This window comes from Mobula birostris, chromosome 20 (assembly GCF_030028105.1).
Source record: "Mobula birostris isolate sMobBir1 chromosome 20, sMobBir1.hap1, whole genome shotgun sequence".
In the NCBI taxonomy this organism is placed as follows: Eukaryota; Metazoa; Chordata; class Chondrichthyes; order Myliobatiformes; family Myliobatidae; genus Mobula; species Mobula birostris.
In genome coordinates, this window is record NC_092389.1 from 33948390 (window position 1) to 33964843 (window position 16454).

Sequence of the window (16454 nt, forward strand, 5' to 3'; positions counted from 1 at the left end):
ATCTTTTCTCCAGTATAAGTTCTTAGTTTTGCAGGCTTCAGTTCAGTATCCTTGAAATACCATTCAGAGTCATTCTGTGGAATGACTGAAACAGCCGAGCCAGTGTCCAATTCCATCTTAATTAATTTGTTATTCACTTCCAGTGTAAGCTATATTGTTTATCAAATGTTAGTTTTCACATTTAGATCATCAGGCTGCTCTGTCCCGTGACACTCTCTTCATGAATAGCATGCAGATTAGTGCTTTTTTGAAACTGCAATTTGACTTCTTCCTTTTTTTCTTCTCTGTGCAGTCCATTTGTCTGTCTGGCACACTCTTTGTATGTGTCCTACTTTGTTGCATCTTCTGCAAGTTTCACCTTTAAACCTGGATTTGTCTGGTGTATGTGATCCCCTGCCACAACGGTAACACAATTTGTTCAGCCAGGCTCGTTTCTGTTTAGATGTTGCAGTTTTGTTCACGCTCACTTTTATTCCTGAATGCAATTCAATTGCGTCTCTGTCTGCAGTTTCCATTGATACAGCTATTTGAATTGCTCTTTTAAATGTAAGTTGTGCTTCTGTTGGGAGCCATTTTTGAATGCTTTCTGGTAATCTCTCAGTGTATCATTAAGCTCATTACCGAACTAACAATGCTTAGACGATTCTTCTTCAATTCAGCCATACGCCGAAATGGACTCTTCTTCCTTTTGATTCTGCTTATTAACCATAAAGCATTCTGCAATCAACAATGATTTCAGTTCTAGATATTCCTGCATTACTTTCATGATATGTGCAAAGCTCATTTTGGTGCTGTTGGAGCAGTCAGCAAGCTGTATGCCTTTAAACTCAATGCACTCAGCAAAATTGGCACCTGCTTCTCATCGACTATTCCATTTGCTTTAAAATACTGCATAAACCATTCAGTATACAAAATCCAGTTATCTGTTGTGTAATGGAACACGTCTATCTTTCTAATGTAGCCAGCCACTTCTGTTTTTTTATGATTATTATCACCCAGTACTTATTATTTATGAACCCAAGAATTCTTTTGTTTTCTGTCTTTTTATAACGATCATATTTCTTTTGCAAAGAAAATGTGCTGCTTTGAAGAAAAAAATGTGCTGCTCTTTTGTAATTCAACCATTTCTTGCTATGCTGTTTTTTTAACTCAAACATCTCACTGGACTTCAAGAGGTAGGTAGTTGTCTCAGGTTCATTTTAAAAATACTTCGTCACCATTGTAGTGTTTTGTAACTACAAAACATAAAAACTAATCTGAGAGTCTCTTAAATGTCCCTAGTGTATTAGACTTTGCCATCACCCCCTAATATATCAGGCTTTACTGCGAGACATGCTGCTTGCTGTTGCACAGAGATCACGCTCAAATAATTATTCTGGTAGAGTTAATAAAGAAATTGACTAGCGTACATCCTTTATTATGTTACAAAACCAGTTGAAGGTGAGAGACATTTACAATTGTGCTTCCCTTACTTTCTATACAGTATTAATGTCACTTGAGTGCTAGGAAGATATCTTCATTACTTCCCTGCCACCCTCTCTTGAGTGATGCTTTAAAAGCTTGTTAACCTAAATAAATAAAATAAAATACAAATCTCTGTTCATTTCATAGCCAAAGTGGAAATCCCAAGTGGAATTTCACACAAAACAACTTGCTTTCATAAACACAAACATGAGGAATTCTGCAGATGCTGGAAATTCAAGCAACACACATCAAAGTTGCTGGTGAACACAGCAGGCCAGGCAGCATCTCTAGGAAGAGGTACAGTCGACGTTTCAGGCCGAGACACTTCATCAGGACTAACTGAAGGAAGAGCTAGTAAGAGATTTGAAAGTGGGAGGGGGGGGGGAGATCCAAAATGATAGGAGAAGACAGGAGGGGAAGGGACAGATGATTGGCAAAAGGGATATGAGAGGATCATGGGACAGGAGGCCCAGGGAGAAGGAAAAGGGGGAGGGGGGAAAAACCCAGAGGATGGGCAAGGGGTATAGTCAGAGGGACAGAGGGAGAAAAAGGAGAGAGAGAAAGAATGTGTGTATATAAATAAATAACGGATGGGGTACGAGGGGGAGGTGGGGCATTAGTGGAAGTTAGAGAAGTCAGTATTCATGCCATCAGGTTGGAGGCTACCCAGACAAATATAGGGTGTTGTTCCTCCAATCTGAGTGTGGCTTCATCTTTACAGTAGAGGAGGCCGTGGATAGACATATCAGAATGGAAATGGGATGTGGAATTAAAATGTATTTTATTGGCGAGACCCGATGCAGACTGGGAGATCGTTTTGCAGAACACCTACGCTCTGTCCGCCAGAGAAAGCAGGATCTCCCAGTGGCCATGAAACTTCGACTGTACCTCTTTCTAGAGATGCTGCCTGGCCTGCTGCGTTCACCAGCAACTTTGCTGTGTGTTACTTGTTTTCATAAAAAGCAGTTCTCTTAAAGTAGCATGTTAACTTTATCATTTGTCACACCTATGTAAACCTATCATTTGTACTGGCTGAAAAAATTGTAAAAAGAGTTTCCATCTCGGTTGGAATGATACACTGGCTTTTTCTCACAGTGAATGGCCGTCCTTTGACTGACAATCCTGTACACCACACAAACCAAGGAGATAGTGCCAGTCTCGGGGAGTGATTTCATTCAACTGATTTTCAGCCTTTGGGTTTGTCTATAAGACCATAAGACATAGAAGCAGAGTATGCCCTTTGGCCCATTGAGTCCCATCTGCCATTTCATCATGGCTGATCCATTTCCCTCGCAATCCCTTTCTGTCTTCTCCCCATAACCTTTCACACTCTGACTAATCAAGAACCTATCAACCAACACATTAAATGCACCCAGTGACCTGGCCTCCACAGCCGCGTTTGGCAATGAATTCCACAGATTAATCACTCTCTGGCTAAAGAATTTCCTCATTATCTCTGTTCTAAATTGACATCCCTCTATTTTGAGGCGGTGCCCTTTGGTCCTAGACTCCCCCAGCAAAGGAAACCTCCTCTTTATATCCACTCTATGATAGGTTTCAATGAGATCTCCCCCCTCCCCATTCTTCAAAATTCCACCAAGTACAGGCCCAGAGCCTTCAATCGCGATATTATTCTCATGAACTTCCTCTGAACCCTCCCAATGTCAACACATTCTTTCTTAAATAAGGGGCTCAAAACTGAAAATACTCCAAGTGAAGCCTCTCCGGTGCTTTATAAAGTCTCAACATTACATCCTTGCTTTTATATTCGAGTCCACTTGAAATGAATGCCAACATTGCATTTGCCTTCCTCACCACAGACTCAACCTGCAAATTAATCTTCAGAGAATCCTGCACAAGGACTTCCAAATCCCTTTGCAACTCAAAGTTTTGAATTTTCTCTTTTATTCCTTCTACCAAAGTGCATGGCCATACACTTCCCAACACTGTATTCCATCTGCAGCCTTCTGCAGCCTCACTGCTTCCTCAACACTACCTACTTCTCCACCTACCTTTGTATCATCCACAAACTTGGCCACAAAGCCATCGATACCATCAATCCAGTTGTTGACATACTATACAACATCAAAATAAGTGATCACTGTGGAACACCACTAGTCACCAGCAACCAATGTGAAAAGGATCACTTTAATCCCACTCTTTGCCTCCTGCTAATCAGTCAATGCTCTATCTAAGCTAGTATCTTGTCTAGCAGCCTCATCTGTGGCACCTTTTGAAAATCCAAGTACACAACGTCCACCGATTCTCCTTTGTCTATCCTGCTTGTAATTTTCTCAAAGGATTCCAATAGATTTGTCAGGCAAGAATTTTCCTTGAGGAAGATTTTGTCATGTGTCTCTAAGTACCTTGAAACCACAGCCTTAACAATCGATTCCAACATCTTCCCAACCACTGAGGTCAGGCTAACTGGTCTATAATTTCCTTTCTTCTGCCTCCCTCCCTTCTTAAAGAGTGGAGTGACACTTGCAATTTTCTAGTCCTCCAGAACCATGCCGGAATCTATTGATTCTTGAAAGATCATTACCAATGCCTCCACAATCTCTTCAGCAATCCCTGGGGTGTAGTCGTCAGGTCCAGGTGACTGATCTACCTTCAGAGCTTTGTAATTGAAGACCAATTAGCCTTATATCAGCAATGGGGAAGCTACTGGAAAAAGTCCTGAGAGACAGGATTAATGATCACTTGGAAAGGTGGGGGCCAATCAGATAAGGTCAGCATGACTTTATCATGGGTATATCTTATCTGACCAACCTGATCAGATTTTTTGAGGAAGTAGCAAAGTGGCAATGGTCTAGATTGGGCTACATGAACTTCAATAAAGCCTTTGCCAAGATACCAGATGAGATTCCGGTTCATAAGGTTAGAGCCCATGGAATCGAAGGAAAGTTGGCAAATTGAAACCAAAATTAGCATAGAAATAGGATTGAAGATTGGTAGAAGGTTATTTTTGTAATTGGACTCATGGTGTTTTAAAGAAATCAGTGCTGGTGACATTGCTGATTAACTGGACTGATTAAATCACACTCATTCCTCAATCACACTTCATTGACTTGTGCACAAGGAGAACAGACCGCCCCGGTCACCACACTCTTCTGAAATTTGAACGAAGAAATGCATTTTTATGCAGAATTGACCAATTAGTAATCTTGTGTATATTCGAATTCCTTACTTGCATGATCAATCCCTAATCACGCTACAGGTATTAATAGCCAATAGAATCTACATGTTAAGGGCCAATAATATCTCAGAATTAGTAAAGGAAGCATCACCATAAAATCCTTAATTTACATCTTTACCTTGGTATGCCAAATGGCTCTGGTACCCAGCTGTGTAAGGGGAAGCTATGCTCTTCAAGGACCTCTCTTAAAAGACCTTTCTTACCTGGGCTGACTGCATATTATCTGTAAACTTTCCTTGCCTGGACATTACACTAACCTTGCTACAACTTCCAGACTGGGACCTTTGCTGTTTGTGTATGTGTACAGGTTTATGTATACAGGTTAAGAATTGTCCCTGATTAACCAATGCCCCAACTAACCAGAATCCTCTGTATATATAAGTAGTACAAAAGGAGAGCAAAAAAAAAAATAGCGAGGTAGTGTACATAGGTTCATAGTCTGTTCAGAAATCTGATTGTGGAAGGGAAGAAGCTGTTCCTAAAATGTTGAATGTGTGTCTTCAGGCTCCTGTACCTTCTCATTGATGGTAGCAATAAGAAGCAGGCATCTCCTGGGTGGTGACAGATACTGCCTTTTTGAGGCATTGCCTTTTGAAGGTGTCCTCAATGCCCTGGAGGTTAATGCCCATGATTAAGTTGGCTGAGTTTGCAACTCTCTACAGCTTTTTCCAATTCTGTGCAGTACTCCTCAATAGCAGATGTTGATCCAACTAGTTAGAATTCTCTCCATAGTACATCTGTAGAAATATGCTGGAGTCTTTGGTGACATCCCAAATCTCCTCAAACTCCTAATGAAATGTAGTTGCTCTCGTGCCTTCTTTGTAATTGCATCAATATGTTGGACCCAGGATAGATTTTCAAAGATGTTGACTCCTAGGAATTTGAAACTGCTCACCCTTTCCACTGCTGATCCATAGATGAGGACTGGTGTACATTCCCCCAACTTCCACTTCGTGAAGTCCATAATCAATTCCTTGGCCTTACTAATGTTGAGTGCAAGGTTGTTGTTGCAACATCACTCAACCATCTAACCTATCTCACTCCTGTACATCTCCTTATCACCAACTGCACCAGCTTCCGGGGTCTAGGCACTCGATCCCTCCGGAGTATGAATAGCTGATGCAGCTCCTTTAAGGGCTCAGGATCGTTCTGCTAATTGGCAGTCATGTTTTGGCGCCAAGAATTCAGTAGTTAAAGAGCACCTGAACGGAGCATCAGTGCTCAATCGTAAACTCTACTTGGATTATCGTCTAGTGTCTTGCTAAGTACTCAGTTCTCGTTTCAATCTAGTATTGTGTTTTGATCCCAGCCATGGATCCTCCAGCACTTGGGTTCTAACCATCCTCATCAAGGTCTCTCATCACTGTTAGGTTTTGCCTTGTTAGAAATCATGGCCTGCAAGCCCTGCCAGAGCTAATGTGCATCCAATTCCGTCTCTAAGTTCAATCGAATTGGGTTTTGTTTGCTCTTAAAATGGCCTTCTGTCGGTCATACCTGGACTTCTTGTATAGTTCTGGATTATCCATGTTGAATGCCATAGATCTAGACTGTGAACCTCCTGGTTCATCCATGGCTTTTGGTTCCGGTATGCCCAGTATGTTCTCAAAGGCACACACTCATCCACACAGGTCTTGATGAAGTCAGTGACAACTGTAGCATATTCATTCAGATTTGAAGATGAATCCCTGAATATTGTCTAGTCCACTGATTCAAAGCAGTCCTATAACACTGCTTCGCCTCCTTTGACCATGCTTTCGTGATCCTCACCACGGGTGCTGCAGTCTTCAGTTTCTGCCTGTACACTGGGAGTAGAAGTACAGCTAGGTGATCGCAAAAGTGCAGGCGTGGGATAGCACAGTAAGTATTCTTCATGGTGGTGTAGCAGTGGTCAAGTGTGTTGGCTCCTCTGGATCCTTAGGTGATATGTTGGTGGTGCTTGTTCAGAGACTTCTTCAAGCTGGCCTGTTGAAATCCCCTGTAATGATTGGGAAGGCATCAGGACACGCTGTTTTGTGACTGCTGGCTCTGGTGCTCAGCTTTTCCATTACCTGCATGATGTTGGCCTGAGGTAGATTGTACACCACTACCAGGATGATGGTGGAAAACTCCCTCAGATGGCAGTTGACTGCAAGATGTTCCAGGTCGGGTGAACAGGATGGAGAAAGAACTGCCACATTTGTGCACCACGATGAGGTAATCATGAAACATACTCCCCCTCCTCTACCTGTAAGAGACTCAGCTGTTCTGTCTTTGCGGTGGATGGTAAAACCCTCTGGCTGCAGCGCTGTGCCTGTAATGGTGGGAGTGTGCCATGTTTCCATGAAGCAAAGTACACAGCAGTCCCTGATGCCTGTCTGGTACTACAATCTTGCTCTGAGGTCTTCAATTTTATTTTCTAGAGATTGTACATTCGCCACAGGATGGTAGGAAGTGGAGGTCTAAGGGTTCTGCGTTACAATCTTACTTGTAGCTGAGCGCGCTTTCCACATTTCCTTTTTGTGAAAGGGGAACTGCACTCGTAAATTGAGTCTGGAGTCCAGGTCTGCTGCTTTTGAGGATCAATAAATGTTTTAAATATCTTAAAACAATATCCTCAGTACAAATGAAATGTCTCCTGCTCTCTTTTCTAAATGCCTCACATTATCTAAATGCCTGTTCTAAGTTACATAGTTACTGGAAACCATCTGCATCTGCTCAGCTTAGCCCACCTTTGTCATAATTTTAAGCTTTTTTTTATATTCCTCAGACAGTAGTTTCTTCTGATTCTTGCCATGTTAGAGCCATACAGCATAGAGTCACTCAGCACAACCATGCCCATGCCAGCCATTGTGCTCATCCTGTTCCTATTTTGGTTGTTTGTAGTCCATTGCTGACCAAAAATTGTGCTGTGAAACATCTCACCGATGTAACCATGTTACATGAGATTAGTGATTACGTTGGCATAGAAACCTAGAAGTAGAGATATTTCAAATAGCATCTCTGTAATGCCACTCACGTGCAGCCTGGGGATGTTTTGTTGATTACACTCGCAGTTACAGCAGCCTCATCTTGCTAAGGGACTGCTTGTGAACTTGACCTGGTCAATTTGTCCAGACGCTGATGCCAGTTCAGGAGAGAATGAGTGACAGTCCTTTCTTGCTGTCCTGCCTCAGTTGCCCATTATTAGGGCATGTCATACCGTCCATGTTATATTTGCTGCAGCAGATCCCCAGGACTGGTTGTTGATACAGTCTCTAGGACAACGTTAATCATTGCATCTAGTCAGCAAGTGCTGAGGGTCAAGTGGAACCAATGCCAGCCCTGTGTGGTCCCTCTCCAGCATCTCCAGGTGGAGGATAAATGTGTGGCTGAGGGATTGGAGCAGGGGGCAAGGATTCAGATATCTGGATCATTGGGACTTCTTTTGGGGCGGGTATGACCTGTACAAAAAGGATGGGTTGCACTTGAATCCCAGGGGGACTAATATCCTGATGGAGAGGTTTGCTAAGGCTATTGGGGAGAGTTTAAACTAGGACTGCTGGGGGTGGGAACCGAACTGAAGAGATGGAGGAAGAGGCAGTTGGCTCACAAATTGGAAAGGCTTGGAGGCAGTGTGAGAGGAAGGATAGGCAGGTGATAGAGAAGGAATGCACTCAGACCAATGGTTTCAGGTGTGTCTATTTAATGCAAGGAGTATTATGAACAAAGCGGATGAGCTTAGAGTGTGGATCAGTACTTGGAGCTATGATGCTGTGGCTATTACAGAGACTTGGATGGCTCAGGGGCAGGAATGGTTACTTCGAGTGCCAGGCTTTAGATGTTTCAGAAAGGATAGGGAGGGAGGCAAAAGAGGTGGGGGCGTGACACTGTTGATCAGAGATAGTGTCACGGCTACAGAAAAGGAGGAAGTCATGGAGGGATTGTCTACAGAGTCTCTGTGGATGGAAGTTAGAAACAGGAAGGGGTGAAGAACTCTACTGGGTGTTTTTTATAGACCACTCAATAGTAACAGGAACATCGAGAAGCAGATAGGGAGACAGATTCTGGAACGGTGCAGTAATAACAGGATTGTCATGATGGGAGATTTTAATTTCCCAAGTATCGATTGGCATGTCCCTAGAACGAGGGATTTAGATGGAGTGGATTTTGCTAAGTGTGTTCAAGAGGTTTCTTAACACAATATGTAGATAAGCCTACAAGAGGAGAGGCTGTACTTGATCTGGTATTGGGAAATGAACCTGGTCAGGTGTCAGATCTCTCAGTGGGAGAGCACTTTGGAGATAGTGATCACAATTCTATCTCCTTTACCATAGCATTGGAGAGGGATAGGAACAGACAAGTTAGGAAAGCATTTAATTGGAGTTAAGGGAAAATATAAGGCTATCAGGCAGGAACTTGCAAACATAAGTTGAAAACAGATGTTCTCAGGGAAATGTACAAAAGAAATGTGGCAAATATTCAGGGGATATTTGCGTGGAGTTCTGCACAGGTACGTTCCAATGAGACAAGAAAAGGATAGTAGGGTACAGGAACCGTGGTGTACAAAGGCTGTTGTAAATCTAGTCAAGAAGAAAAGAGGAGTTTACAAAAAGTCAAAAAGCTAGGTAATGATAGGGATCTAGAAGATTGTAAGGCTAGCAGGAAGGAGCTTAAGAAAGAAATTAGGAGAGCCAGAAGGGTCCATGAGAAGGCCTTGGCAGACAGGATTAAAGAAAACCCCAAGGCATTCTAAAAGTATGGGAACAGCAAGAGGATAAGATGTGAGAGAATAGGACCAATGAAGTGTGACAGTGGAAAAGTGTGTATGGAACCGGAAGGGATAGCAGAGGTACTTAATGAGTACTTTGCTTCAGTATTCACTACGGAAAAGGATCTTGGTGATTGTAGGGATGACTTACAGTGAACTGAAAAGCTTGAGCATGTAGATAGTAAGAAAGAGGGTGTGCTGGAGTTTTTGGAAAGCATCAAGTTGGATAAGTCACTGGGACCAGACGAGATGTACCCCAGGCTACTGTGGGAGGTGAGGGAGAAGATTGCTGAGCCTCTGGCAATGATCTTTGCATCATCACTGGGGATGGGAGAGGTTCCGGAGAATTGGAGGGTTGCGAATGTTGTTCCATTATTCAAGAAAGGGAGTAGAGATAGCCCAGGAAATTATAGACCAGTGATTCTTACTTCAGTGGTTGGTAAGTTGACGGAGAAGATCCTGAGAGTCAGGATTTATGAACATTTGGAGAGGCATAATATGATTAGGAATAGTCAGTATGGCTTTGTGAAAGGGAGGTCGTGCCATACGAGCCTGATTGAATTTTTTGAGGATGTGACTAAACACATTGATGAAGGTAGAGCAGCAGATGTAGTGTACATGGAGTTCAGCAAGGCATTTGACAAGGTACCTCATGCAAGGCTTATTGAGAAAGTAAGGAGGCATGGGATCCAAGGAGACGTTGTTTTGTGGAACCAGAACTGGCTTGCCCACAGAAGGCAAAGAGTGGTTGTAGACCACTCATATTCTGCAAGGAAGTCAGTCACCAGTGGTGTGCCTCAGGGATCTGTTCTGGGATCGCTACTCTTCGTGATTTTTATAAATGACCTTGATGAAGAAGTGGAGGGATAGGTTAGTAAATTTGCTGATGACACAAGGTTGGAAGTGTTGTGGATAATGTGGAGGGCTGACAGAGGTTACAGCAGGATATTGATGAGCTGAGAAGTGGCAGATGGAGTTCAACCCAGATAAGTCTGAGGTGGTTCAGTTTGGTAGGTCAAATATGACGGCAGAATATAGTATTTATGGTAAGATTCTTGGGAGTGTGGAGGATCAGAGGGATCTTGAGGTCTGCGTCCATAGGACACTCAAAGCTGCTGTGCAGGTTGACTCTGTGGTTAAGAAAGCATACGGTGCATTGGCCTTCATCAATCATGGTATTGAGTTTAGGAGCCGAGGGGTAATGTTGCAGCTGTATAGGACCCTGGTCAGACCCCACTTGGAGTACTGTGCTCAGTTCTGGTCGCCTCACCACAGGAAGGATGTGGAAACAATAGAAAAGGTGCAGAGGAGATTTACAAGGATGTTGCCTGGATTGGGGAGCATGCCTTATGAGAGTAGATTGAGTGAACTCGGCCTTTTTTTCTTAGTGCGACGGAGGATGAGAGGTGACCTGATAGAGGTGTACAAGATGATGAGAGGCATTGCTCGTGTGGATAGTCAAAGGCTTTTTCCCAGGGCTGAAATGGCTAGCATGAGAGGGCAGAGTTTTAAGATGCTTGGAGGTAGGTACAGAGGAAATGTCAGGAGTAAGTTTTCTACGCAGAGAGTGGTGAGTGCGTGGAATGGGCTGCTGGTGATGGTGGTGGAGGCTGATACGATAAGGTCTTTTAAGAGACCCCTGGACAGGTACATGGAGCTCAGAAAAATTGAGGGCTACGGGTAATTTCTAAAGTAAGGTATTGTGCTGTAGGTTTTCTATGTTTCTGTGTTTCTATCTCAACAAAGAGCCTGAGTCAGCAAAGAATGTATATTCTACCCAATGAGATGTGACAAAGGAGAAGCCGAAAATCATGTTTTGTAACTTCAAAATATAAAAACTAATAGAAAGGAAAACAATGGAGCTGTGAATGCAAGTCTAACTTTGTTTTTATTTTAAGTGAGGTGCACACGTATGACGTAGCAGCATAATGACGTATGGATGTATGCCATGCACGCACTTTTACATATAATCTGTAATGAATTATGTAAACAACAAAGAATGCTTAATCAAACAATATATTTACAATATTACTCAAATATTATTGAAATATTAAATACACAACACTCCTCCCTGCTTAGCTATAAACTCCAGCTCAATATAGAATGCATCTCAACACACACACACATACATATATATATACACACACACATACACACATATATTATATATATATATATATCAACACACATATACATGTATATACTTACACACACACATGGTACACTATATAATACAACTACTAATATAGACATCCACAGCATAGTAAATTTTAAATTTTCCCATTCAGACCTGAAGATTTAATCGCTGTGATGGATTTCTTACTCTTGTAGAATAACATCTTTCCTGACAAGGGGCGGGCGGGGGGGGAATCACTCTGCTTGACAGGTGAGACTTGTGGCTGTGAAACAATCTCAGGGTCTGTGGCCTCCTCCATGGTGGTTCTAGGAGTTGACTCTGGGACTGCAGGAAGTGGTTCTGACATCTCCGGATACGTTTTGGACGTGTTGCATCCCGAACAGTGCATGGCAAGCTTCACTGGATGTTGTGGATCATAATGTGTGAGTACAGTGTCTGACATCACTATTTTCTTTGCCTTTTGGAAAGCTACCTCACACTCCTTTGTCCATTGCCACTTCTCCCTAATTTGTAATAATGAGTTCAAGGGGTGGAGCCCAGTAGCCAAGTTTGGCAGGAACCTGTTATAATAGTTGACATATCCTAAAACAGACCGCAACTACGACATGTCCTTTGACCTTGGGGCATCCATTGCTGCTTGAATTTTCTCAGCACATTTGTGTGATTCTTGTGCATCAATGGCGTGACCATAGTAAGTGAGCCTTGGTTTAAATAATTCATACTTGTGTCATACATTGAGCCCATAATCTTCTAATTTTTTAAATACTGTCTTGAGGTTTTGGAGATGTTCCTTGTCATCCTTACCAGTAACAATGATGTCATCAATTTCCCCCGGGATCAATAAAGTATGACTATGACTACCCAGGTAACAGTGAGGGCCTGGATAGCCTTGCAGCGCGTGGTCCATAGCTTTCTGCCAGAGTGCAGGTACAGATGCTACTCCAGAAATAAGCCTATTAAGCCCTTTGTGAGTGTTTATGGTGAGAAACATCTTGGACTCTTCTTCCATCTCCATCTGTAGGTAGGTCTCAGCTAAGTCCACTTCACTGAAGTATTTCCCTCCAGAAAGGTTTGCAAAGATATCCTCCATCCTGGGCAGAGGATATTGATCTACTCTCAGTACTGGATTGATGGTGACCTTAAAATCACCACAAATCCTAACAGACTCATTCTCCTTGACTACTAGGACCACTGGCATTGCCCATGGGCTCCACTCAACCTTGGAAAGTATTCCTTCAGCCTTCATTGACAATGGTTTGAATGTAAATATTCTTGCATTACTCTCATGCAATCAGCAAATTTAATTTTGACTAGTTTGGCTGGCGCAGGCAAACTTCTCAGCAAACTGTATGCCTTTAAGCCTAACACACTCAGCAAAACTGGTACTCATTTCTTATTGGGTATTCCATTTGCTTTAAAATACTGCTCAATTCCCTCAGTATACAAAATCCAGTTATCTTTTTTGTAATTAAACATGTCAATTTTTCCATTATAGCCAGCCATTTTTGTTCTTTTTTTAATAACTATTACTGTTTATGAACCTGTGAAGCTGTCCGATTTCTGCCATATTTCTTAACCCAACATCTCACTGCACTTCAACAGGTAGGTAGTCATCTCGGGTTTGTTTAAATCGTCCTCATTGCCACTGTTATGCTTTCTAACTCCAAAACATAAAAACTAATTGAAAGGAAGGCAAAAGAGCCAGGAATGCAAGTCTAATTTTGTTATTAGTTTAAGCGAGGTGCGTACATATGATGTAGTTGCGTGATGACATACGCCATACATGTACTTTTACGTATAACCCATAATGAATTATTTAAACAACAAAGAATGCTAAATCTACCAATATATTTACAATATCACTCAAATATTACTGAAATGTTAAAGACACAATACTGAACAGCTGAGGGATTCACCAACCAGTGTAAATTGCTCCCAGTGTGTAAGTAAGTGCTAGAATCGGGTGACAGTCATTGGGAATGTAGGCAAAATGGAGTGGGATTAGTGTAAATGGGTGGTTAATCTCAGTGGGGATTCAGTGGGCTGAAAGTCTTGTTTCTATGTTTTACAATTCCATGATTCCTGCACTAGGGCAAAAACTGAACCTTATTTTCCTCCCTCCAAAATTTGGAACATGCATAAATTTTCTTGGACAGCTCAGTTTGTATAAAATCACCTTCAGACTCTACACTGATCTGCTATGGTGAATTTAATGAACCTCCCATATAAAGTACTAAACAATCCAGCAATAGAGGATGGTGATGCTGGTCCTACACACTCACTCAGAGTCCATCTGCCATCTCTGGCAGTGGCTGCCCTATAGCACGTAGGGCTTGGGTGAGTAAACGTTTGACGGAGTCAATACACAAGGAATGTGAGAGGAAAACTGTCGGCTTAGTTCTGTTTATTATTGTCACATGCACCAAGACACAGTGAAAAACATGTCTTGCATGCTGTTCATACAGATCAAATCATTACACAGTGCATTGAGCATTAAGGTAAAACAATATTAACATAGAATAAAGTGAAAACTTTACCACAAAAAAGTGTAGTGCACATAAACGATGAAGTGCAAGATCCCAGTGAAGTTGATTGTGAGATCAAGAGTCCGTCTTATCCTACAAGAGGTTTGTTCAAGAGTCTGATACTAATGGGATAGAAACTGTCTCTGAGCCTAGCAGTAAGTGCTTTCTGGCGCATGTGCCTTCTGCCCAGTGGAAGAAAGGAGAAGAAAAGATGTTAGGGTGGGTGGGGTCTTTGATTGTGCTAGCTGCTTTACTGAGGAATGAAAAGTATAGGCTCAGTCCATGGAGGCGAGGCTGGTTCCCGAAAGGGAATCTGAGCAGTTAGAGGGTTTCTGGGCTGCAGTGGTGACAATGTCACCCTCAGTAATATAAACAAAGAAAAGCTCAGTGGGTAAGGCAGTGTCCATGGAGAGAGAAAGAAGGTCAAAATTTCAAGTCAATAATCTTTCATCAGATCTGATTTCAGCTTTCCTCAGCTTCGACCCCCTCCCACCCCAGCAGAAGCACTGATCCCACCTCTACCCCCACACCATGTGAGCGACAGCAGAAGCAGCAAAGAGTCCATCAAACTACAGTCCATAACCCAGCGCTTCAGTATCTCAGACAGGCTTTCTCTCTCTCTCTCTCTCTCTCTCCAGCAAGAGAGAGGTCACTCCTGTAATAACGAGGAGTTATTATATATCTCATATCTCGATCTCATATTACAATCTTCTGCATCGCTTCTCCAAGCCCTGTGTCTCGAGGACTGACAGGCTGTGATTCTCCATCAAATGAGAAAGAGAGAGCACAATCACTCGATTACAGGGGCCTTCCTTCAACAGCAGCCAGCGAAGAGCAAACACACCGACTGCTTTCTCAGTGTTGCAGTCTTGATGTTTCAGTTGGCAAAATCATCGAGGAACCGGGTTGCACACATGGCCACTTTCCAACATCCGACCTCCCAGCCCCAAGGGCGCACATCTTCTGGACCGTACCTGGAGATAGCAAAGCCACATAGTCCACACAGTCGGTCCAACAACCCAGTCAGTCCAGTTCCACGGACTCTGACAGAATCATAACCACCTTGAAAGGAAATGAAAGAATAAAGATAACAGAAATATTATTTTTCATGGATGATCTAGAAGAAACCGCGTGAGTCTGCAGAATCCGCGGGTGCCATCTTTCCTAACAGGATTGTAAGGGGTTATGACGTGGGTGAGGATGTAAGAAGTATAAGGATGTGAGGAGGATGAGGATTTGAAGAGTATGGAGAAGTGGGGAGGATGAGGATGTGAGGAGGATGAGGATATAAGGAGGATGAGGATGCGAGGAGGATGATGATGTGAAGATGAGAATGTGAAAATGAAGATGAGAGGAGGATGAGGATGCGAGGATGAGAATGTAAGGAAGATGAGGACGTGACGATGAGGATGTGAGGAGGATGAGGATGTGAAGGTGAGGATGAGAAAATGAGGATGTGAGAATGAGGATGTGTGGAAGACGAGGATGTGAGGATGGGGATGTGAGGAGGATGAGGATGTGAGAATGGAGATGTGAGGAGGATGGGGATGTGAGGAGGATGAGAATGAGAAGGATGAGGATGTGGATGTGAGGAGGATGAGGATCAGGATGTTTGGATGGGGATGTGAGGATGAAGATGAGGCTGTGAGGGTGAGTATGTGAGAATGAGGATGTGAGGAGGATGAGGATGTGAGAAGGAGAATATAGTGTGTATGTGTGGATGAGGATCTGAGGAGGATGAGGATGTGATTATGAGGATATGAGGAGGATAAGGATTTGAGGATGATAAGGATGTGAGTAAGATATGAGGGTTAAGTGAGGCAGAGAAAGTTGTGGGTGATAGGGATAAATCTGGGGCACAGGGGAGGTGATAGGCAGTTGAGAGCATTCAAAATGTCAGCAAATAGTAGAGGAGTGAAAAAGCACTCTACCAGGAGCAGAAATTGAATTTCATGCCATCCATTTGGAGGCTGCCTAGATGGAATATGAGCTGTTTCTCATTCACTCTGAGAGTGGTTTCATGGTGTCAAAAGAGGAGGCCATAGCTCGACATGTCGGAATGGGAATAGGGATAGCAATGAATTGGTTGATCACCAGGAGATTCCACTTTCTGGGGTATTGCCAGAGGTGGGAGCTATAAGTGACCATCATTAACTAGCTGGAAGAAGCCTAGTTCGTATATTAGGTCAGTTTTGCATCTCCCTCAACTGTCATGCGAGTAAGTGCTGCAGATAGAGCTGCTCTCTGTTGGCATGCCAGTGCCAGCTGTCTGGAGTGAGCTGGCGACAGATGGGGAACCACACCAGGTCTAGAAAGCAGCACATCGCCTGCATACCATAGACTGGTCTCTACATTGGGCTGAAGGTAGATGCAGGTTTTGTCCTCGCACTGTTCACTATGAGC

General features: G+C 43.0%; 1 protein-coding gene across 7 annotated transcripts in view; it reads left to right on the top strand.

The window, feature by feature from the left end:
• Positions 1-16454, top strand: part of LOC140185132 (G protein-activated inward rectifier potassium channel 4-like) — an 80215-nt gene that overhangs the window by 35993 nt on the left and 27768 nt on the right. For 2 of the 7 annotated variants that reach the window (XM_072238460.1, XM_072238463.1), the window contains one exon: positions 11836-11948. The exons of the other annotated variants lie outside the window; for them this stretch is intronic. The gene's annotated coding sequence lies outside the window, so the exon portion shown is untranslated. The remainder of the gene's footprint in view (positions 1-11835; positions 11949-16454) is intronic. 7 annotated transcript variants of the gene reach the window in all.